The following is a 24,912-nucleotide window of genomic DNA, read 5'->3' as shown; positions in this document are numbered from 1 at the left end:
TTTTGGGAATAAGTGGTTTTAAAATCATTTAAGCTGAAAAGTGAAGCTAGAGCCCAAGAATAGTGGTGTGAAGTATTCATAGTGTACTTCAGGTAGAGGGACTTTCACAAGTCCAACATTGCATGAAAATCAATGACTGCGGTAACATTCAGGTCTATGAAAAGGGAAAAAATTCTGAATACAGTTAACTCAAAGCAACTGTTTTGAGTTAATTCCAAAAACTGTGAATGTTTCAGTTTACACTCAGCTTTTAGGAGAGGCGGGGGGGGGGGGAACAATTAAAAGAATCCTAAAAAAATCCCAGAATTTTGTAGGGGATTTCCATTCCAATAAACTTTGGCATTTCGTTTTTTCCTCAAAGTTTAAAATTACTTTCATAATAAACACTTTAGGGTCTGCAGCTGTTTGGTTCTTTGGTTGTGTTTGGAAATTCAAGCAATTAGAATAAAAAGTATTCACCCAATTTGGTTTCTCAGTCACAACTAAAACAGCCTGCTTGGGGTTATTCTTGAGACTTGGGTTGCTTAAGTCATTTAAATAGATTTCTATTTCAGAAACAACACAAGAGCCAACAATTTCACAACTAAAAGCTTGAGGGCTACAAAACTTGGCTTCACCTAAGACTCTTAACATTGTTTTTCATTATCTTAATCACTAGGTTCTTTACATACTAATTTTCCATCCCGTTGCCAACCAGTGCCAATCCAACTCGATTTTCCATCACCCAGGTGAGTGTTACTCATGTTTTCATGGAACTGTGAAAACACTCTGAATACAGTCAGCACAACAGTGTCTATTTTTGCGACTGCTCGTTGGCTTCTGCTAACACTGAGTCATATCTGCAGAAGTCACTAACACAGGTGTAGCTTCTGAGTTCTTTCCTAGGATTTTCCAAAAATATGGAGAATGCTGATGGTTGTCCAGATGCAGTTTTGATGACACAGGGCTAAACAATTTGTTTATGCTGGGACCCAAAATATTGCAAACACCAATTAGGTATGTGACTGATTAGGCAAGGGGAGAGATGAGATAAATCACAGCACGTGGTTGTAACAGGCCTTAGCAGAGCAGAGAGTAAAGTGAATCCTCCAAGAAGGCTACAGAGGCTTCAGGTCCCACCTGGTGATCAAAACAGACCTGCCCAGTAACACCTGCACAATTTGAATCCAGCTGGAGCCACAAAGCTGCAAAACAAGCAGGCAGTGTGAACAGGGGTAAATGCTCAGTTAACTAGAGGTCATCACTTAGTGTCTAGAGCTATAAACTAAGCATTTGTGTGGCAATCAGATAAAAAATGGTATTTTCTTCTCACTGGGTTAGCCCAACTGGCTATCATCTATTATTTAATCCATGAAACATTGTGTTATTATGAGAAAGCATTAAGTAACCAAGAACTATAGAATGGTTTGTGTTGGAAGGGACCTTGAAGCCCATCTCATTCCAATCTCCCTGCCATGGACAGGGACACCTTCCACTATCCCAGGTTGCTCCAATCCCCATCCAACCTGGTCTTGAACACTTCCACAGATGGGGCATCCACAGCTTCTCTGGGTGACCCATGCCGATGCTTCACTACCCTCTGAGTAAAAAATTTCTTCTTAATATCTAATCTTAACTCTCCCCTCTTTTAGTTTAAAACTGTTCCCCCTTGTTTTATCACTTTCTGGGTATATAAAGTCCCTCTCCATCTTTTTTACAAGCTCCCATTAAGCACTGAAAGGTCACAAGATCTCTCAGGTGAAACTTCAGAAAATGTAGCTTTATGGGAGGCAGCAGGAGTCTGCAAACAGAAGACTAACTGGTCTTTTTTTAGACATTCACCAGTGTAAACTGAAAATATTGCCAGTCAGCTTTCACTAGGGTAAAACTAAAGTGAATGAAGTCACTTGAAAATCATCTCAGACTTAAACAGTCTCCTGTACATCAGGCTTTGGTTCAGGATTTTGGTTCTCTGCACATCCAATATGATGAAAATATATCCATTTTTCAATAAAAATAGAGCAACAAAAATACAAACATCCCTGTGCAGCAGTGGAAACCTCATAAACATCACAGTCATGGTTTCATAGTTTCAGCGCAGGAGGAAAACTGAGTAATCTCAGCTCATTACCCAAGTGCAGAGAAACAGAAAAGTTTAGAAAAGTAAACAGAATTTAAAAAAAAAAAAATAGAGGTTCTGATCTCTCCAAGGAAAGCAGTAACTGAACTGAACAAGCCCTGCAGTTCTTAAGTGCTGTCTAGCAGCATCTTAACTGCTCTTGGCACTTGAGGACTGAAAGCCATAGTTCTTGAAGGACTGTCATGTCACCCCTTGACACCTATGAACTGCTCTGAAGCTTAATTCCTCACAATTTTATTGTGAAGATAATTATAGACCACATAAACTCAAGAGGCAGGATAATTTCTGCAGCCATTAATACTAGGTTTCAGCTGTGCAAACCAGGAAAATAATGACAGGGAATTCTCATTCTTCAAGGCATGAACTCATAATGAGACCTCACAAGTGGCAGAAGCAGCAAACTCCATCTTACAGTCTGTATGAGCACCTTGTAATTCAACTGCTATCATGAGCATTTTTTGAAAACGAAAATGAAAATGAACACATTTTCCATATGAGGGTGATATGAGAGAAGCTGTAACTACTGCTTTTAGAGTCATGCAGTCACTGAAGTTGAAAAAGACATTTAGGAACATGAAATCTAACCATTAACCCAGCACTGCTAAGTCCACCACTAAACTATCTCCCCAAGAGTGATAGAGATCACCTCTATTATCTCACTTGTAGACAGTGATAAGGTGACCTCTCAGCCTCCTTTACTCCAGGCTGAACACCCCCTGTTCCCTCAGCCACTCATCATCCAGACCCTTCTCTAGCTCCACTGTCCTTCTTTGGACATGCTCCCGCACCTCAATGTTCTTGTGGTGAGGGGTCCAAAGCTGAACAAAGGATTTGAGGTGCGACCTCACCAATACCCAGCACAGGGGGATTCCAGGTTTCAGTGCAGGATGAGGTCAAAGGGACCCTACACCTGCACCACCCTGTTTGCTCAGGACTGTTGACCTTGCTCTGTGGTGGCATGAACCAACTGACTCTAGATGGGTAGACTTTGGGCTAGTGACAGGGCAAAGGGCTGTGTCACACTCTATACTTGCATGTTCTGTCAGAAGCCCTTTGGCACAAAATTAAAAGTCAATTTTGGCTAACACGTGCAACCTGAATGAACCTGAAAATCTGCCTGTCTGGGTGCCACAAATTCATGCCATCTCCTGCTTTTCTTCATAAAACTTTCTTGAGACTTGTCTGTGTCCAGACAAAATATCTTTGGTTGACTACCTACAAGTCCATATCCGAAAAAAACCAGAAACATCCCAATGCTTTTAGGGGAAAAAAAATAGGCATCAAGGGACATGGGCCATTTTACACAGCCATTAAAGTTCCATCGTAATGACAGCATGTGTTGGGGGAGGGTGGGAAGAAGAATAAACAGCAGTTTCAAGTCCAGAGCCTGGGTCTCCCATCAGATATATCACCCTTTGTGAGAGATACCCCAGGGCTGAGTTATAGGCCAAATGTGTAAAAGTTGAGACTCATTTTTCATGTCCTGTTTATAAATGTCCCGGCTGGGAGACCACACCTGGGTTTCTGGGTGCAGATTTGCTTCAAGCATAGCCTCAGGCTTCCTAAACCCACGGCCACTCCCCATTAGGAGACACCTCAGAGAGCCGGCTGTGTCAAATATCATTAAGTCTGAAAGCAAGTCAAAACAATCCCAAGGGTTTCTGTCCATCCAGAGGCTGAATTACCTTTTTTTTTAAAAATCACAGCTTTGAAAGGATTTAGGAGCAGCAGCAGTCTCAGGAGGTTCATATAATCTAGGGATCCTCTTGCTTCTTATAAAGCAATTCACACTAGATCTGAACACTGGCAAACAGTCAGCTAAATCCATTATCGCATGATAATGCTCAAACATTTCATTAATTCCTAACCAGCTGTCCTCTGCTCCCTTACCCTTTCATCATACAAACATTTCTTTTAACTGTCTAAGGGAGGGGAGAAGGGAGGATCAGACACAGCCTCGTAAAATTCCTTCACCCGCTTGGCCTGCGGCAAGTTATTTCTTTTGACACGCGTGTAAAATAATATTGGGGGTGGTGTTTGTTTGGCTTGGCTGGATGATGAGTTTTCGTAACAACTTGGTAAGCCAAGTACCTGTGAAATGGAGTAGAGAACTCCAACTTGTTGATGAGCCTGCCGTCTGGTTGATGAACATATCTCATTAAACAGGGAAGACCCCTTGCTCCAGCATCTATGCCAAGACACAAGGCAAGGTGTTTGGAGCAGGATGTTGCTCTCCAGTAGTTTGAGGTCCTGTAATTTATTTCTCTTTTAAAGTCCTTGGGTACTCCATGCCAAACAAACCAGTGGAAACGAGGGTAAGCAAGAGATCGGTACCTTGGGGGGTTCTTCAGCTATGTGACTCAGCAAAGTGGATACATGCACACCAAGAGCTAGGGAGAGATTTTAACGTGACTTCTGGATGCTTTCTTTAAAAAAGCTCTCCCTGAAGTGCCCCAAAAACATGTTGCCTAGGGACTCTCCAAAGAACAGGATTTGCCACCCTGCGGAGGAGGGACCTGAGGGGAGCACTCAAGGGTTGTCTTCAATCCCACTCAAGCTCAGTCCAGGGCCAGTCCCTCTCCTAGGCCAACGTAGCACACGTCTGGACAGCACATCCTGACTGACACTAATTTCTCCCCTGTCAAGACATGAGAGTGTGCTTATTTATTGTGGGTTAAATATTTGCAGTTGAGTAACAACCTCAGAGGGAAAAGGTGGATCTGTTTCCTTGCATTTTTTTCTATACCCTCACTCAGTATGAAAAATCACATTTTTTAAACTAAAATGTTTGGTTAATGGAAAATTCCCTTTTCTGACTTTAGGCTCAGCTAAAGGCTGAGAATTAACAACTCTTGAGTGAAAACAACATGAGGAAATACAATGGAGAAATATCTGGACATGTCTGGACATGTCTGGACATTGCAAGAACGTATCTAAAATGTCAGGCTGAGGTAAGGATCACACTTCACCACAACAGCAGGTAACAAAAAGACTGAAAAAGAAGTACATTTTAATTTGTTTCAGTTATTTTAAAATGACGTGTCAAAACATCAGGTAGCTGGGGCTGCCACAAACCCATGGGTAACAAGAAGCACATCTTAGAAGTTGTAATGATATCTTTTAGATTCTTTCTTGGTGTTTTTATGTGTGTAAGGGTCTTAGAATTTCCATTAAAGTCATTCACCATTAGACAGTTCTATCAATGTCGGTACATTTTGTTTCTTCTGTGGAAGAAATGTTGATGTTTCATTAGGGTGTATCACAGTTTTGATACAATGGATGTTGTGTTGCTGTCAAGAGTGGGTGTTACATTGGGCTGTCATGGGTGTGTATCCTTTATCTTCACCATTTGGCTACTTAAGATAATTATTTTGCCACTTTTTGTGTTTATAAACACCTGTAGTATGTCTTAAAAACCATCACTCCTTGAATGGACTTTGGACATCCTCACCAGAGGATGTTTAATTTAGTGAGTTGTGCATGACTGTGGTCATGCATGCTTTTCAGCCCTTGGTCTGAATTAGCCTAAAACCAAAACCATGTTGATAACAGTATTGTAGAACAAAATATTGCTCACTTTTTTTTTTTTTTTTTTAGGACTTGTAATAGAGTCTCTCTGTTAGACTTAGGATTCATCATGCTTTTTAATAGCTGTGTACAGTTCTTCCATTTTGCCTTCTGTGGTTTTCCTTTTCTGAAGTCTGGTATGCATTGCGGTTTATTTATTCATGAGTTGTAGAGAAAGAAGTTCACCATTAAAAAAAATTGTTTTGGAATATATACTTAATGGCGTGTCAAGAAGCAGAAAACAATTACACTTACGCAATGTAACGTGCATTTTTACATGCCACTCGCAGGCTGCTTTATGCATCCCCAGTTTATGTAAGTAATGAAAATTAAATATCATGCTAGCCTGCACAATGCAGTCAGCACAATTAAGGCCAGGAGACCTTAATTTGGAATAAAAAAACACACACCAGCACTAAAAAAACACAGTATTTTATGGCAAGTTTGCAGAGGATTCTTCCAAAGTCGCTGGGCTATGGCTGCCATTGGGAATGAAGTGTTTTAATATCCTGAGGGACACTGGGCGCTGTGTGTTGAGGGTTGTGTTCTGCAGATGTGACAAATACATGGTAAATGCCACATGTCACCCTCTTCATGGTGGCCTGGCACACACCCAGTCACAGGGCTGGGCTGGACATGAGGAGAGGCAGCTCAGGGCCTCTGGTGGGCAGAGCAGCAGGGACAAGGTGGGAAGGCAGGATGGGACCTTGACTGTAGCCAAACATGAGGAAAAGGTATTTTCCTTCATGATGAAGGACAATTTCAGCAATTTGAGGCCAGCATGTTTGCAGTATCTCAGGCAGAGAACTCCTGCACTTTCCAAGTTGTTGGCTTGCAGCTGTACTTGGCACAACTTTGCCTGAGAGGGTAAGGGAGCCTGTGCAGTGTTTCTGTGCCCACTACCTTGGCTGGGACAGTACAGCCAGAGCCTCCATCCGCCTTCAGGTTGCCACTCATGCTCCCTTTCCAACCAAGAGCCCCTCTTCAACCCAGAAGCTGTGCCAACAGGCTCATCCTTCATCCTTGGGCAACAGGAAAAACTCCTGCTACACAAACTGGGGAATGAGATGCTGGAAAGCATTTCAAAAAGGGACCTGGGTGTCCTGGTTGATGGCGTGTTGAATATGAGTCAAGAGCATTCTGACACCCAGGAGGACCAACCCTGTCCTGGGGCCATCAGGTACAAAATCACCAGCTGGGCAAGGGAGGGGATTGTTTTGCTCTGCTCTGCTCTGCTCTGCTCTGCTCTGCTCCGCTCTGCTCTGCTCCGCTCTGCTCTGCTCTGCTCTGCACTGGGGTGGCCTCACCTTGAATATTGTGTGTGTTTTTGGTACCACAATATAAGATAGAAAGCTATTAGAGAGCAACCAAAGGAGCGTAATGAAGATGGTGAAGGGCCTTAAGGAGATGAGTAATACAAAGAATGGCTGAGGACACTTGGTCTGTTGACCCTGGAGGAGACTGAGGGAAGACCTCACTGCAGTTACAGCTTCCTCCTGAGAGGAAGAGAAGGGGCAGGCACTGATCTCTGCTCTGTGGTGACCAGTGACATGACTTGAGGGAATCGTCTGAGGTATTATCTGGGACGCTTAGGTTGGATATTACCAAAAGGTTCTTCACCCAGAGGGTAGCTGGGCACTGGAACAGTTTCCCAGGCAAGTGGTCGTGCACCAAGTGCGGCCGAGCTCAGGGTGTGTTTAGACAACTCTGTAAGGCACAGGGTGGGATTGTTGGGGCTATCCTGTGCAGGGCCTGGACTTGGACTCGACTTGTGAATATTCTGTGTCACTCTTGTGACGCTGCCACACTCCAACACCTGCCCCACCATCGCCCGCCTCGGCTCCCCTCACATGGGCAGCCCTGCGGCGGACGACCGAGCGCCCCCGTAGCCCTCCCGCCGTCACCCAGCAACGCCCCCCGCCCGTCCCCTCTGTCCCGAGGCCCCGCCCCTCATTGCATATTCATGAACACCCACTGCCCGAGGACACCACGCCTCTGATACATATTCATAACCCACACCCCAAGTACCCCCGGAGGCCACGCCTCTCGCTGCATATTCATGACCCCGGGGGCGGGAGGGGGCGGAAGCGGAAGCGGAAGCGGGTGCCGGTTCCCGAGGACCCGGTATAAAGCGGCCGCCGCTGCCCGGTGCCGCCGCGCTCGCGTCGCCGTCAGTGACCTCGTCCCTTCCCTCCTTCCCTCCCTCATCCCCCCCCGCCCTCCCCGGCGCTGCCGCCTCCCCCCTCCGCCGCACGGAGCAGGTCCCGGGTGCTGGGGGAGACCCGGGGGCAGGTAAGGGGGGCGGTGGGAGCCTGGGCTGTGAGGGGTGTCTGGAGTGAGGAGGGGGCGAGGGCGGCTGAGGAGCTGTGGGGTGACGGGGATGAGAGGCTGGTGAAGGTGAGGAAGGGTTTCGGGTGAGGGGGCTGAGGGGCTGGTAAAGGCGAGGAAGGGCTTGAGGTGAGAAGGTCGTGAGGGGCTGGTGAAGGTGAGGAAGGGTTGGGGTGAGGAAGGTGAGGGGGTGAGGAAGAGCTGGGGTAAGGGAGGTGGGAGGCTGATGAAGGTGAAGGGTTGGGGTGAAGATGAGAAAGGTTTGGGGATAGGGACTGAGAAGCTTTTTGGGTGAAGGAGTTATGGGGCTGGAAAGGTGAGAGGGTTGAGGAGCTTTGGGGTGCAGGTATGTGAAGTCATTAAAATAGGAAGATAATGAGGATCTTGGGAGTGAGGAACTTGTTAGGCTTCAGAGATGGAAACTGGAAATGCCATGTGCTGTGGTGAGAAATCGGGTCAAAGGAGATGTTGGGCTACAGAGGTTGGGAACAGATGAGGAATGAGTAAGGTGATGTTAGAGAGACTTGTTTGAGGTGTCTGAGATAGCCACCTCTTTCTCATCAGAATTCATTAAGTGCCCCTTTAGGATTGTGTTGGGTGGAGACTGTGCTGGAAGAGGACTTGACAAAGGGACCAAAGGTGGAAATTAGTGTGTCTTTTCAGACTATTAAACTTCAGTAATCTGCCATTTGAATAATTCCACACTTAATCTGTCACCTGATCTCAAAGCTTTATCACAAAACAGTTGGGTCTCTCCTTGCCTGATATGATGGTAGGAGGGTACTGGGGAAAGAAATTACTTCCAGCTTTGCTCTTAAACCTCCCCTGAATGTAGCAGTTTTCCTTATGATCGTGTTATCAGTGATCTGCAACTCTTAACATGCCTTAATTTAGCACCTTTAGCAGGTGCTGGAGCTCTGCTTGACCTTGAAAAATACTCTCTCCATGGGGCAGTTTTCTGTTGGAGTGCTTTGCTTTCAGTATTCTCTAGGTATAGAGGGGAAAAAGGAGGGGAGGAAAAGATTTAGCCGAGGCTCTGACTTGGCACTGGGTGCAGTGAGTGAATCAATGTTGCTGGAGCCTGGGTAATTCAGGGACTTTAAAATGGGAAAGGATAGGAAAGATATTGCAGGATGTTGAATGTTAGACAGAGGAGATGTTTTCTCCTTCAGGAAAAGAGATGTTACAAGAATTGGATCTACAAGGAGAGGCAGCACTAGGTACAGAGCACAGACAAATAATTGCAGCATTATGAGGATCTGTGGGAAGGAATTGCACTGTTACAGCATGTATCCTTTCTGCTGTGCAAAAAGTGCTCCAGTGTGAGCTGCGTCATGTTCCACTGCTGTGATCAGACAGTGCTACTAAAATATTTAATGAAATATGGCTTGAGCAGGTGCTTGAGCTCAAAGAGCAAGCTGGTGAATACTTCCTGCTTCCCTCCCCAAGTCAGGCTTTTTTGTAAATATCTGGCAGAGGGGTGTTGCTGATGTGATTTCACTGCCATGGCTTGTGTGACTTCTTCCCTCCTACCAGTATTGTGAAATATAAGGTCTTCCTCACTTGGTTTGTTTAGTGATTATAGTGGATTGATGAAATTTTCAGCATGCCTAATTTTTCCCTTCCTAAATAAGGGAAGAGGTTTCAGATGAGAGATTAAACTATTGCCTTGACACTTTGGCTATAAATGCTTACAGAAGTGCTTTTTACTGTAAGTTTGAAAAGCTGACACTGCCTTAAACCCCTAAAGATGCATCCAGTAGTCTCTGATGCATCCAAAAACATCTGTGACTTCCTATGTATGTCAGAGGTAGTGGCAGCTGCTGTCTTGGAAGTGAGAGCTTCATTCCTCTATTAATGAGATTAAATTGGATACTTAAGGGAGTTTTCATGACAAAATAACAGTTTCCATGATGTAATAGGTGGGATCATTGAAACAACTTCTATTTTAGTTAGCTATTTGTAGTGTCAGAGGCTGGTTTACATGGGTTGCCTCATGCCTCCCCGAGCTTGTAAATGATAGCAGTTCTTGTGTTCAATTATGTATGACTGAGGCGTCTTTAGCAAAAGGAGAATGTGTGGTTCTACAGATAAACCCTCCTGTGTAACTGCGGGTTAACTCCTGCAGGAGCCTGCTACTCTCTGAGAGTCTGTTGCTGAGAAAGGAATGAGCAGTATCTGCTGATCTGATCTTGCTTGGATGCTGTGGGGACTGCCTGCAATCGAGGGCAGTCCTCTCCCACCAAACCGAAATGTGCCTAAATGATTAAGCCTGTTTTAAATACAGTTGTATTGTGCTGCGTTGTGCTGACAGAGAGGTTGTCTTCTGCTGGAGGTGTCCTTAATTAGTCATGAGAAGGTGGCAGGAACACTGACTGACAGCTGGTGAACCTGCTGCTCCTTCTGTGTCATGTTACAACAAAACTCTTGAAGTGCAACTTTGTTCATGAGCCTTTTCAGTGAGGTGACACAAGTGGAATATTTTCGTGGCTTCCAGTGAAGCGGGGTGTAATTCTGGCTGAAACAATGCACATGAATGTTTAAGTGCATGTGACAAGTTTTCACACTGAGGCAAGTGTGGAGCCTATTCGAGGAGCTTTCTGAGGTAAATGCCTTGATTCTTCCAGGTGGAAATACAGGCTCTGAGAGAGCAGGCTGAAGTTGGACCTGTCTCACAGGGCTGTGACCTCCAAGTTTAATTACCTTTAAACTCACTCCAGTCCTGGATTCTTTAACAGCTAGAAAGTTAAGACTTGATAATATAGTGTTGCTCTGCTTGTGTGCTGAGGCAGGAATGCATGGATTCTGCCTCTATCCCTGTATAAACTTAACTTAAATAGATCATTTATAAAAGCAAGGGGAATATTAACATTGGATAGTACCTGCAGAGTAATTCACCAGTGAACCTGCATCTAATGTTTGAAAAATTTTCTTGCAGCTAAAATATGTTGCCAACTGAACAGCTTAGAAAAGATGTTGAAGCTTTAGCAGTCACGAATTCCTGGGTGGGAAGATGATGGCTGAAATGTCCTGCCAGGTAGTACCTGCAGTTGTGAATGCAGCTGCATGTAACACTTGAGGACTTTCACCAGACACTGATTTAAGCAATAAACAGTTCCTTTACACAGGAGCATTTGATCTTGTCTAGTTTAGTCTGTAAACTCTGCCTGTGATGCACCGCTGTTACCCTTACTTGAGCATCTTATGAGTTCCATCATTAATTCCTAGAGTACAAAGCCAGTTCTACTTGCAGTATGTGGGCACTGCTGATGTTAGGCAAAACCAGTTAAATCCTTCACATTGCCCATCAGAAGTTGGAGCTGGCAGTTGCTTTTCAGCTCAACTTGTGGTCTGTGCCTCCTCTGCCCCTCTAACACCATAAGCCACCCTAAAATAATTGCATCAAATGATCAAGAAGTATGTGTTAAGCAACAGTGCCTGTATGCTGGTGTCATGTTTGACATAAAAACAAGCTTCACTTGCCCTTCAAACTGACTGCAGTGCTATGGACTACTTTTAGTAGTGTAAAAGCATGCTGAACAGAGGCAAAGCTATTGGAGTTGAAGTGGAGCTTTCCAGCTGAACTGCCAGGAGAGCCCTGTGGAAGTGACAAGGCTGTCGTGATGGAGGAGGAAGCTTTAGCAGCTTGCAGAGTAATGAGTAACATGAAGAACTGTTTGTGCTGTGCTTTAGTTTTGCAAGGGTCACTCCCATGACCTTTATATCTGTAATACTTGAGAGATCCCAGGCTGTGATCTGTTCCAACTATAGGCATAAGATTCACCAAAACTGCAACAGAACAGCGTTGTGTGCAGTTGTTTCTCTTAGAGATGGGTTAATTGATCTGATACCTATTCTGTTGGAGCTCATGGTCCTTCAACTTAGTGTCAGCCTTACTGAACACTTTCATTCAACAGTAGTCCATTGACTTGGGGCTTACAGAGTGCAGTGGGCATTGCTTAGCTTAATATACCAGCACTAAACTGACATGAGTGAAACAATACTTTTCCTAAGTAGAGCATTACACCTGCCCAGTAATGGCTGTATCAAGTAGAAAAAACTTTCTAGCTGTTGTGCTTAAGGCTCCATGCAAAACCAGAAAACAAGCCAGTTGTCAAAGTTGAAGCAGGACACTGTCAGGATGAGTGACACATGTGTATAGCTTAACAGCTGATGTTTCAACCTGAGAGTCACCTTTCAGACAGGAGATCCTGGGCAGCCAAGAAACCAAGCATGGAAGCAGCGACTGTTAAGCTGTGGAGTGAACTCAGGACTGCATGCTTTCAGTAAACTGCTGCTGTCAGGTGACTTTTACGGTCAGCAGCTTATCAGTTGCCCACACATCTTGCAGTTGGGTCACAGCCCTGCCCAGAGAAACTACCCAAAGCTTCCACTGGTAAACAGATATTATATCCTGCATCTGCGACTGTTAGGAGCTCTTGCATCCACTGAATAATTATTGCTCTTCTAAATAAACTGATTCCTCTTTAGTGTGGTAAAGAAACATAATATTCATCCAAGTGAAACAAGGTCCTCTGCATGAAAAAGAGCTGATTTCATACTATTAAATCTAGACCTCCAATACACTTGCCGAAGACGGAATTTGCCTGGAGTTAAAAGCTGGGCTTTGGGCATCTCAGTGATGGGTTCAGAGCACTGCAGTGTCTGAGCCATGGAGTGGTTTGTGCTGTGACCTAACTGGCACATGGTGGCTATTAACTAAAGCCCCTTCTTGCTGGTACTTCCAACAAGTGCTGTGCAGTCATTTAGACTGCAGCTGGCATACGGCTTTGTAACAACTAGGGACAAGCAGCCAGGTTTCCTCATCAAACTTGCTCTTGGCAAGTGACTCTGGCAAGCATCAGGACACAAGGCTTTTGTTGGATAATGATGGGGTTTGGCTTAAGAGCTGCTCCTGACCTTGGTTTGGCTCTTGCTGGCATGTATTCTGCTCAAAACACAAATCTCAATCTATAGATGATGGGAAGTTGGTCTCCGCAATGTGGACCACTAACACAACTTAAGACCCAGTTAAAGCTGGGGAAGACTTGATTTCCAGAACTCCTATTTATGGAGGATAAAGACTATTAAACTTTAGCTTTAGGAGACATGGCTGGCCTGACACTTCAGGCTTGACTCAATCTCTTTTGCAGTGTTATATGAAGACTGACTAATCTTCAGTGGCCTGAGGTGTTCTAGGAGGGGACTGAAACATACTTTCCTTGCACACTGAAATTGTCAGTCAATAAAAGGCATAAAATAAAGGCATAAAAGGTAGGAGATAAAGCTTAGTCCTAAGAGTAAGCCAAAGATACTTTTAAGAAAATTATAGTGTTTAAATGGCAGCAGAAAGGTGTTACCCTGAATTGTTTTGTTGAACATCTGATTTTGTCAGTATTCTGGGGAGAGAAGGTTGGTTGTCTCAGCAGAGTGGAGAGAGGACCTAGTTTCCTCATCTTGTTTTAAATGAGAGCCCTAATGTTTTCGTAACTGAAATTGAAACCAGTGTTATGCTGACCCTGCATATTTTCTATCCTCTGCTGGCTGGCCTGGACTACTTCTGCCTGCAGTGTAGTTCATTTATTTTGGAGACTCGAAAACAAGCCATTATCACCCTTCAGTGCCAGATAAATAAATGATCTAACTGGGGGCTGAACCCAGTGTTCTTTTACAAAAGCACAACTGCATGTCACTCTTATCTTGTGCATTCTGCCCTTGAATATATGATCAATCTTTCTGGACCACATCCAGAAACCAGTGGCTTAACCCAGCAAGCGATGACTGCAGAGCAGTCAGATTTCTGTGCCACTTAATTTCCTATCATCACTTACACACAGTAAACAGTCTTCCAGAATACATTTAACATGAGCACTGTTTAACCTACAACTTTCTTATCAATCACATGGAAGAACAAATAACAGAAACAGGAGTTAGCTCTTACATAGTCTTGATGCTGGATCTGTGCTTCCAGGTAACAAGAGTTTCAGGGGGTTGATTTTTTTTGGTTTTCTTTTTCTTTTTTCTTTTTTTTTTTTTGTGAGTGGGGAGAAGGCATGCATGCAGGGTAAAAAATACTCCTATTTTATGAGGGAAATATCTGAGCAAGTACACTGGCCTGAGCAGTCTGGCTCTGGGTACTCCCAGAGGAGTGATTTGACAGTCTGAACTATTGCTCCTTAGAGTAGCATGGCTGGCCAGCTAACTCCCAAGAGTTCAAAAAATAACCCAAAACAAATGCACAGCTTGCTTTAACACCAGCACTTCTAGTGCACGACCCGTTTGCTGTCTGATTCATATCTGGGGGAATCAGCTTGTGATGTAGGCTTGTTCTTTTTCTTGGCTCTTGTTCTGCTTCTAACTTTGGTGTAGAGGAAAAAGGCTTCCACTTCTCAGTGCACAGGTACCCTGATTGTTTCCAACATCATAGCACTTCCATCTCCCTAAAAGTAACATTCCCTTCAATGAACTGAAAAGAGAATGAATGGCCAGTTATCTGTTCCCTTCATGTTCCTACAGTCATTTCTGGCCTTACAGTTGGAGCTTTTTTTGCTGCTTTGTTTTCAAATCATCTTTGTTCAAAACTCTCATTATGCAGCTGCATAACAGATCTTTCAGTCTGCTGAAGAAATGGAATTGAATCAGCTAAGGTGTGTCCCCTTCCAGACAATTGCTCTGGAATAGTTTGCGTGACAATTCAGGGTGCCAGTTGAAAATAAGCCTTTTAACCCTATAGCAATAGTGGGATCTCTAATCTTCTTTGTATGCATATGACCTGGACACTACCATGGCCTTACAATTGTCAAGTAGCCCCAAATTAAGCTGTATATAAAAGGGTTTGGGCTCCCATACAGTGGATTTTGTGCTAATATCAGATGCCTGTGTGTCTAGTGAGTTTGGCATTATATTGTTAGTAAGTCTTTTACTGGTTAGGAACGGCAGGATATATTTGTGGACAAGTAATAGTCTTGGTGTGATGACTTAAGATAAAGCCTCACTACTTTGTCCCAGGGTATTCTTAGCCTGTTCAGGGCTAGATCTCTAACATCACTTTGTCAACATAAAATCTAATGAGTCTCAGGGATGTACAGTATAAACTTGACTGTGCTCCTTGAACAGATTTCACTGCATCATCCTACTACTTCGTGGTAGAGAGAAAAAAAACTCTGGTGCTCAATTACTGCAAACTGCAAAACATGTACATTCATCAGACTACAAACTTCCAGCTCATTCCAGCAGTCCAACACTGCATGGTATTTCCCTCAACTCCACTTAGTGGCTTTCTCTTCCTCATTAACTATGCTCCTAAATTAACACGTTCTAAGAGATCTGTTCCAGTTCTTTGTTAAGGCTGGTTACTGAATAACTGGTTGTAATTAATGCCTGAATTTATCACTGGTACAATACTGGCTACACTGTTCCCTGCACTTCAGCCTCTTTAAGAAGCTCTTTGTTAACAGACTCCCTGTCTGGGTGGCTCTGTGAGAAGTCTGTGTATTGCTGAGTATCTCACTTGCAGGATCCTTCAACGAACCTGGTGAGTTGCCCTGATTGTGGATCACAGCCTCATTCTGTCTGTTGGGAAATTAGTAACTGCTGTGTCCCTGATGGCCTTTTTTGACCTTTGAAGTTTTAGGGGCTACTCACTGACAAAGTGGCCCGTGGTTGAACATCACTTCCAGAGAAAGCTTTAAGTCCCTATATGCAATTATTGTATTGACAAGATATCTATATACATATACACACCATAGCTTACACAAGACAAATTCTTCAAGTAGGGAATAAGATTTCAGCTTTACATGCAGAAATTGCTGCTATTCAAATGATTTGGAGATTGCTCTTGCTCTAGGAGATGGGATAAGGAAGCTGCTGCAGTTCTGTGCTTCAGGCATTTGCAGTAAAATTGCTTTCTCTGTGAAAAAAAGTCTGAAATAAAGAGGTGTTGGTAGTGGCTCCCCAAGCTTTAATACTAAAGGTATATTTTTGAATAAGGGCATGTGTTTAAATACTTCAATTCTGTGTTTATAATGCCTTCACTATGCACTACAGTCTTCTTGCATCTAAATGAATGTGCTCAGGGTAGAAGTACTGTGCAAATGAAAGCAACACTTGGTTTATCTCCAGTAGCAGCATTTGGTTCATTAATATTGCATTTCCCTGTAACTTAGAAAATGAGTGGAAGCCTGCCTGTGTCAAAATATTAAATAAAAATGGGTTCTTTATTGTTGCATTAATGACTGTCCAGCATAATATTTAATTCTTACCTGATGCATTTATGCTTGTGCCATTATAATACTTCATTTTCTTACTCACTGTTGATGTAGGGATTAAATAACTTCCTCTCTCATTGTCTGGGTAAAAGTCATATCTTTTCAAAGAATGAGAATAACAAGTACACTGGCCAATTCTTGGCTTTCATCAGAGAAATTTTTAAAATATTGGACTGAACTGAGAGGAAAGCAGGAAGCCAAAGCTGGAAACTTCTCTGCTCCATCCTATCTGATAAAGCAAGCAAGAGCCCAGAATTTTCCTTCATTAATTTTTTGGCCTTACAGGACAAACTGGAGTTCTAAGTTGCTTGATGTGAGCAGCTAAGACTAAAGCTTTGCAAGTCTGTCTGTCTTTTTGCATCTGAAAGGGCTTAGGCTTGTAATAATGCTGTGACCCTTCCAGCCTTGCAGGGAATAATGGAAATACAGCAGGCTTACATGAGCAATGAATACATCCTACATTGTTTATATCTGGGCCTGTAATTTCATATTAGATCTTCACTCCCAAGACTTCTAAGTAGTTTAGGTGCAGAATTAAACTAGATCGTGCAGCAAAAGCCTGAAAGTCTGGGAAGCTTTTTTCATCAGGTAGGTGGGGGTTTCACTCCCAGCATATGTGGGGAGGATGAATCCAAAGTGACAGACAAGTGTCACTGCTCACAGACTGGTGGGATTCAGCTGTGGCTGCAACATTGAATTGCCAGTGCTTCTGAAATAGTTTAATCTCAGCAAATGGTTGTCAGGTCTGCTCCTCATGGTAGGGAGTGTTTAATAAAAAACATGTGAGAAAGCACATACATGTGTGCAGTTTGTTTTCTGTTCAGCAAAGAAATCTGGGATCATGCCTCTCAAGATCCTACCCAGATGGCTGATTTAGCCCATGTGTCCTAAAGTAAACTGGAGTCTGTTTTGATTACACTATTCTTCAGAAGGAATTAACATTTCATACCTGGGAAATTTGTCTACGCTAATTGCAGTTCCATGTTTTGAAGGCTGAGTTTTTCTCTCCTTGCCAGTGAAGGTTTAAGCCTGATTGATGCTTATTCTAACATAACAAGTATTCTTTCATCGCCTAAAAAAAAAAATACAGTTGCACATTTTATATTCATTGTGTTTTTCTAGACTTCATGTATGAGTGATGAGCAAGGGCACACAAAGTCCTCAGAGGAAGGTGAAAAAGCTTTCATAGCAAAAACTTGTTTGAGTTTTACACATTGCTGTTCACATTACTACAGATAAGTAGGAAGAATTTTACAGGCATCATGTGAACTCTTTTCCTGCAGATTTTATTTTTCCTAATAAACTAAGACATTTTTATCCTCTAACTCTCTACCCCGATTAAGTTAACTTAAACTGACTACAGCTTGATTGAAAACCAGAATACAAGTTAAGGATAGTAACGTGTCACATCATGGATGTTTTAATGTGGAACTGAAACTTAAATTTAAATATCTTTGGGCTTAAAAGGAAAGGTTTAAAACAAAATGGAAATGACCTTTTGAATTATGTCTGTTTTACTATATGATTATATGTACTTCTCCAGAGAAGTCTATGGGTGAAAAGTCTGCCCATGTGTTTTGCAGAAGTCTTTATATATATGACACTGAACTTGGAAATTTTTTACTAGAATAAAAACAGGATGATAAATGGCTTTCACTTAAATGAGATAACAGGGATGTGGTGTCCCTGTTTTATCTGTTAAATCTTGACTGCTGTACGAAGCAACATTAAATTACTTCAAATCTCTTTAGGCTCTTAAAACCTAAAACAGTTAAGGATATGTTATGGTTAACTGCTGATGGATTTAATCAAATCTTATTCCTCCTGAAAATCTGGCTGGTGATTGTTGAAACGATAAAAACATTAGTTTATTGCATATGCTGGTCCTGTAATTGAAAAAGTAAAGTGACTAAGCACAATGTTCTCAGCAAAGCTGCCAAAATAAAATACAGCCTGGAAGGGCAAGCCATGCATTTCATTAAAATAAGGTTCAGTAACCATGAAATTTATCACCCTAAGGGCTTCCTCACTCTTACAAGTGACTAAAGTATAAAATGTCAAATACCTCTGTGCTGACCAGTGACTTGCATTAACTTTAAGATTTTGTTAGTCAAATACTAGATTTACTTTCGTGTTCACAAGCTACAAGAAATGAATAGTTTTCTTCCTCAGCTTCCTGTGTTACTGCTGAAGACTCACACCTACACTGCAGCACATGCAAATGTCCGTGCCTTTGTGGGCTCTGGGAGATGGGAAATTGTGTGTGCTCACAAATGAAGATGAAAGAATGGCAGGGAGCAACATCAGCTTGTAGAGCCATGAGAAGTTGATCCATGAGTGGGGCAAGGAAAGACTGAACCTGCTGGTTGTCCTCTCCATGATGAATAATAGCACTTCTGTTGCCCATCACATTTAGAAAATATTCTCTAATTCTGTTAAAACTTAGACCAATCATTACCTTTATGATGGAGACATCACGTCACGTTGTTCTTTCAACGGCTTCTACATGTAAAACCCTCTGTCAAGGCTTTGTTTAGAAATAATCTCATGCCCTTCAGACTTTGCAGTCATATTTTCTGATTCCTGTCCTTTTGATTATTTCCTCTCCCTGTTTTTTCTGCTTGGCTCAATCTGATGTACAGTGTGCTTTGCTCATTGAAGTGTTTGGCTTAAATGTTGTTATGCTTGATGAGGAATCATTTGTCATATGAGATGATCCTCACCTCTAAAAGAACATTAGGACAAAAGTGACAAAAGGACAAAATATCTCCTTTCAACATGATGTATTGATTTGGGTTGTGCTTCTCTGCTGGAATCCACAGGTCTTCCTGAAAAATGTGCAATCCCTTCTCTAAACCAGTATCAGGAGCAGTGTTTGAATAAATATTTGTTCCATTTTTGGTTTTATTTCACACTGTGCTTTTGAAGGGATCCTTACAGAGAGATCCCTGTCCAGTAAACCTGCTCTAAAAAGTGCATGGGCTGGTAATACTTCTGGACCAACACTGGAAAGCTCCTGAAACCCTACTTGGGAATACTGTTTTGGAGTCAGCTAGTCTTCACAGCAAAATCTGTGGAAGCTGTTGTAATGTCCTCTGTGTGTCCCACCCACTTCAATGATGGCTTCATCAAAGTTTGACAGAGCCTGAATATATTCAGGGATGCATGGCACATCCTACTGCTTATTAATAAGACTTGTGAAATCCTATGTGACTGCTAATTTATTAAAATCTTCAAGTGTTTCAGAGTAGGATTTTCCCTGGAAGATTTCCTGGGTGACCAAATTCAGGCAATTCTACTTGTCTAGAATCAATTTTAAAATCTCTTCCTCGAACCAGTGGCCTGTAACAAGCCATCCAATATGCCAAAGTGCTTACACAAGGCTTTTAGAAATTCTAGGCAAAGTTAATGTCACCACAGTGTCACCAGGATAACCACCAGTTGCCCAAAGCCTCATTCACTTTGTATTTTGGTTTGCCTGCTCTTAACAGCTGTATACTTCAAGCAGTTGTAGCACTTCAAATACTTAGGACTATATACATCACTATATGGAGGTAACAACTTTTTGTCTGCTTTTCAAGGACTTGGCCAAGTAGGTGGTAAAGCTGAATGACAAGTCTGTTAATTTCAACAAACTGTTACTTATAAAAGCCTTGCAGACAATGAGACAGCAAAATAATTCAGGAATGAATGTCGTATCCCTTATCAACTCCACATGTGATAAATGGATTTAGCTGGTTGTGATGTTAGAGAAAAGAATCTGTAAGTGTTAACTATCTTCATGGGAACTGGGGTGGAAGCCAAGCCACTATCTTGTACCAGAATAAACTGATAAGAGAAACTGTTCAGTTAAAAGTAGAGCAGTTGTTTAAAGAAAGTCTGAAGACAATTTGAGATTAGGTAATGTGCAGTATTCGTTCAAGTACCTGACTTTAGTTTTTGTAATTTTAACTTGTCCCCTGCTAGAAATTACAACTATCCTCCTGGTCTCCCCCATTTCCCCCCAGAGAAGCAAGCCTGTGATTTCTTCTGCAGCACAGAAAGAGAAATTTATCTAGTCAGAAACACCAAACAGCTTCAGCCCAGGTGTATGTGTGCTCCCATCATCCTTTGTCTGACCTCTGTTGTTAGTGATACTCCTTGCTTGGGATGCTGCTGTGGGCAGTTGCCATCTCCTGGAAGATAAACATCAAGACAGTTTTGAAAATGGAGAAATTTAATATATTATTGCAAGTAGAATCTTGCAATAATAAGCTGCAAGTTGATTAGGAGTTGACAGATTAGGCAGCTGGAAGTGTAACATCTGGAATACTGTGATGTCAGGCTCAGCTTTCCAGAGGAGCAGTAAGAAGACTCTGCATCCATTATACTTTTAGGATCAGAGAACAGAAAGCTCTGAGAGCTTACAGAGCTGAGTCCCTATCTTGTGGTGTGCCTGTTCCAACAGCTGCTGCCAAACCCTAAAGATGATTGAACCACAGAAAAGAGTAGAGACTAAAACTCTCGGTCTGGTATTTCCTCTGCCATCTGAGCAGAGCACCAGAGATGAATCCAGACTGAATGTGAATGGAGCAAGATGAGGAAAAGTCAGTAATGCAACCACAAATTTTAAGCACTTTAATAAAGGTGTGTGGATGACAGAAGATGAATGAGAGCTATTTAACTCTTCATGAAGCCCACTCTTGCTCGATGCTATTACTCAAGTTTAGAGAATGCTCCTGTCAGTCTGTTGAGATGCATAAGCAGGTAGCCTCAGAGCACTGAAGGCAGCATTCACTGGTCAGCTCACAGTTTGGTGAGTTCTTCCTCTGTTCTGTGAATAGCCCTACAGCCCCTGAGCTGAGAGCTCCTTTAATGTTAGGTGCCTGCTAGACTAATTCTAAACATTTATCTGAGGAAGATGTTGCTGTTCCTGTTTACCCTTCAAATCAGCACCCACCAAATTTCACTTGTTACTCTCCAAGCTGTAGTTGGTGTGCCTTTTAAAATTTTAAGGAGCTACTCAGTCCTGAGTTGAAGCTGTAGCTGTTATTTGCTCCTACTCAGTCTGTGGAGTCCCTTTTATATTCCTTCCTCTGAAGATAGCTTACACTAACTGCATGTGTATTTTGGTGTCTCTTTAAAACAATAAAGGCACAAAGCCAAATTTATCTTGTCAGGTATTCAGGTTACTACTTCTTTCTCTGTATTTCCCCCTTGGCTTGAGATTTCAGGATCTATCCAGGATAATAGAATGAGCAAAAGAGATTGCTTGTTGTCTGAGTACACTTTGCAGAGAGGATCCTATCCCTTTCTGAGGATATTAGATGTCCAGTAGGATAACCTGCCAGCTCAGCTGTTACACTTCAGTATCAAGCTACTTTGTGCACTTCAGTTCTGGTGTTTCCTTCATTGTTTTGCTCTTCACATATTCTGCTTTCAGTGCCTGCACAAATTAAAGAAGCTCTGCCTACTTAGAGAAATACCTGTGATATTATCTGACCACAAATTCATTCTGTCTCTGCGAATGATCTGGAAAGGCACTCTAGCTGGTATGCAATTAGCCTTGCATAAAGAAACAACCACTAGATTAGCTTTGTTTTCTAAACAATCAATCGTGCTTGTATAGGCTGAACATCTCCCTGCCCTGTTCTTTATGTCAGCAGTCCTGTATCTATAGAATGACTCGAGTGCAATCACTTTGACTCTTACAGCTAAATTAACATTGGCTATGATTTGTTGATTTTAAATACCTTTTTAATGCAGGGAAACTCTCCCCTTCCTAGAAGAAGCCTGCCTAGTCCTGGGGACCACTGCAACCATGTTTTGTTCTTATGGATTTTCAAGAAAAGCTGCTTTAGCATGTGAAAGATAATTCATTGAGGATATTTTAGGTAATCCATCTATGTTATCTGATAGTAACCTCCAAAATAAAATGCTTTTGGGAGACTAGGTGCCTTTCAAACAGCATTTGCTTCTTGTTTAGGGTGGGTTGGGTTTGGATTTTTTTGGTGGGAGGTGGGAATAATAGCTCCTAAGGGCAACCAACTTTCAAGGTATTTAAATGTACATTAGCATCTCTACTGCCTTCACAACCTGCTCGGTTAGTTCCAGCTGCCTTGTAACAAATAGTTATAGTGCAGCTGCTGAAACCATAGATTCCTCTTAACCACTCTGCCTCAGAGACTTGTCTCTGTGGGGACTTAAAGAGGTGCAAGACCCATCATCTGGGTGATCTGATGATGCTTAGAGTTCCATGGATGAGATCAGCCCTCATCTCACAGTGCGGCTTTGTCCCTTGGGTTAAATGTTCAGTTTCCCTTGGAGGATGGCAGCTGTGTGTTTTGTAGGAAGCATACAGGAAAAGCTGATGGGACTGGCAGAGCATAACTGAATTGTCTGACTGGGATAGGGCTAAACCTAGACTGGGAGATGGGTTTGCTTTCAAATATTTTCACCTTCAAGAACTTCTGTAGTGATTGCACTGATGTGACAGCAGGATACAAACACTTCTCTGGTGCAGGAGTGCTGCAGGTCTCACCCCAGAGTGGTCCAGATTTCTGTTGTTGAAGTGGCATGGATGCTGGAGCTTGTGCATCCTCTAAGAGAAGAACAGCTGACAGTTATTCCCAAATTAGGTAAAAATGCCAAATTCTGGCAGGCCTTTGCCAAGTATTTTGTAGTCCTCCAGAGTCACAAATGGAAGAGGTTTATGTCCTCTAAATATTGCCCTGCTAGCTGGTCTTCAGTATCAAGTCCAACTGCCAAGCACTTGTAACCTCTTATTATTTTAGTGTACATGTCAGTAAATATCTTATCCTGGCAGTTCTAACAGGGTTAGAGCTTGGCAAAACACATTCTAAAATAGGATTTGTTCATCGTCCAAATTCAGAATGTCCTGATGAAGCTGCTCTTAAATGTGGCCATCAGCTTTCTATGGGGCTGCTTATAAACCAGCTGACTAAAGTGTATTATTTGCACTAAAATGGATGGTTTGTAACTTGGCCAAAATATTGTCTGTTTATTACCTGTATTTCTGTCTCCTATAAGGTGTAACTCTTATGTGGTGTGGGTTCTCTACTTTGTTAAAAGTACTGGTTGTGGAAATTCTTACTGTATTGATCCTAAATCCTGTAAATAAGGTCTTGAAATCAATGCAGTGATACAACTCTTTTAAGTGCTGATTTATCCATATTGTTGACCAAAAAGTAATTCTCTGATTTTCTTAAGGTTTAATAATTATTTGGGTTAAGAGGGAATTCTTAATTTTGTTTATCTTACACCCTACTTAAAATATATAGGCTGTGCATCACTGCTAGGTCAGTTCAAATGTTTATTTAAATAATTGAGAAACTAAATCAAATAGCTCTACTTCATGGCAGTGTACATAAACACGTCTGTCATATTGGTATTTGGGACAGCCTAAAAAACTGGAGCAGGGATCTGCTCAAGTGCTCCAGCAATACTTTTTATGGAGTGTGCTTTCTCAATGTGTTTGCAATTAGTTGTGCTGCTAAAGGGAGGCGCTGGAGATGTTTACCGAAGGTGCTGCACCCTAAACCTGCAGTTTCCTCGATTGGAAAGAATCCAATGTATCGCAGGTGTGGGGCCAGAGGGGTGGAAGGCAGCTCTTTCACCACACCCTTTGCAGCGCGGATTTAGGAGGAGGTGGTATTCTTTCGGTGCCAGGAAGTAAGTAAGAAATAAATGTTATCTCTAAACACCTTTTATTCCTTTCTTTCAGTACAGAAGTGATGAGTTCCATTTAATACTTCATCAGGGGATGTTAGAGTATTTTCCTTGGCTCAGATGGAGGGAAGCTCGGCAAAGCTTATGTGGGGAAGGGAAGGAATCTCTCTTCATTGTGCTGACAGGAGACAATTTCCAGCAATCGTGCTGAGTCGGTGTGGGCTCAAACTGCAGGTTAGGCTGTAAATGCTGGTTTATTACCAAGCAATCACAGTGATGAGGTTCCCCTTTGATCTCTGAGTCCACTCAAACAAGGCAAAATGAGAACACTTAGTGCAAGATGATATAACCAGTTAGTTATATATACTTGTTTACAAACCCTTTGGAGAATCTGAAATGTGAGAAACCCTCTTCTGAGATGTTTTGTTTTTTCTCTGAGGCACTAATTATTTCCTTAGAGTTACTAAAATCCAGTCAAAACCTGACTTCTCTGTCTTTGTTGGAGGGTGAACAAAATTTGAGGGATATTTTCAAAAGCTTCCTTTGACAGAGTTTTCTGAGATCGAATGATGGTAATGCGTTTAGGGACTGGTAATTGAAGATAATTCCAATGAATTAGACTGTGCAGACATTAATGATATGCTAGAGGAAGTCGGCTTATGAAGATCTATGCTGTGTTCTTCTTTTTGTCTTGATCTATTGAATAGCTTCTGTAATTGTCTAATACATATTCTGGCAGTATTTGGGTTTCTTAAGTATTTGCAGCCTGAAGAAACCAGCCTGTGAATTTTCAGGCAGTGAATGTGATTAGTTTAAATGCCAGTACGTGAAAATAATGTGCTTTTCACAGTAGCATCTGCAATGGATGTCTAACTTTGCAGATACAGACTAAGTAATCGGTCCTGGCTTGACTATTTTTATGGATGAATATTTATGCAAAACTCTAGTCTCAACCTATTACAG

The 24,912-nt window shown here is 42.3% G+C and overlaps 1 protein-coding gene across 2 annotated transcripts in view; it reads left to right on the top strand.

The window, feature by feature from the left end:
- Nucleotides 1–7,880: 7,880 nt before the first annotated feature.
- Nucleotides 7,881–24,912, top strand: part of SLC45A4 (solute carrier family 45 member 4) — a 62,597-nt gene continuing 45,565 nt past the window's right edge. The window contains exon 1 of one of the 2 annotated variants that reach the window (XM_058830326.1): nt 7,881–7,978. The gene's annotated coding sequence lies outside the window, so the exon portion shown is untranslated. Of the gene's footprint in view, nt 7,979–23,931; nt 23,953–24,912 lie in introns of those variants that run through there. The other variant, XM_058830327.1, reaches the window with a different exon arrangement.

The sequence above is a fragment of the Poecile atricapillus genome, chromosome 2 (assembly GCF_030490865.1).
Source record: "Poecile atricapillus isolate bPoeAtr1 chromosome 2, bPoeAtr1.hap1, whole genome shotgun sequence".
NCBI lineage: Eukaryota > Metazoa > Chordata > Aves > Passeriformes > Paridae > Poecile > Poecile atricapillus.
This window is presented reverse-complemented; position numbering and strand designations above follow the sequence as displayed.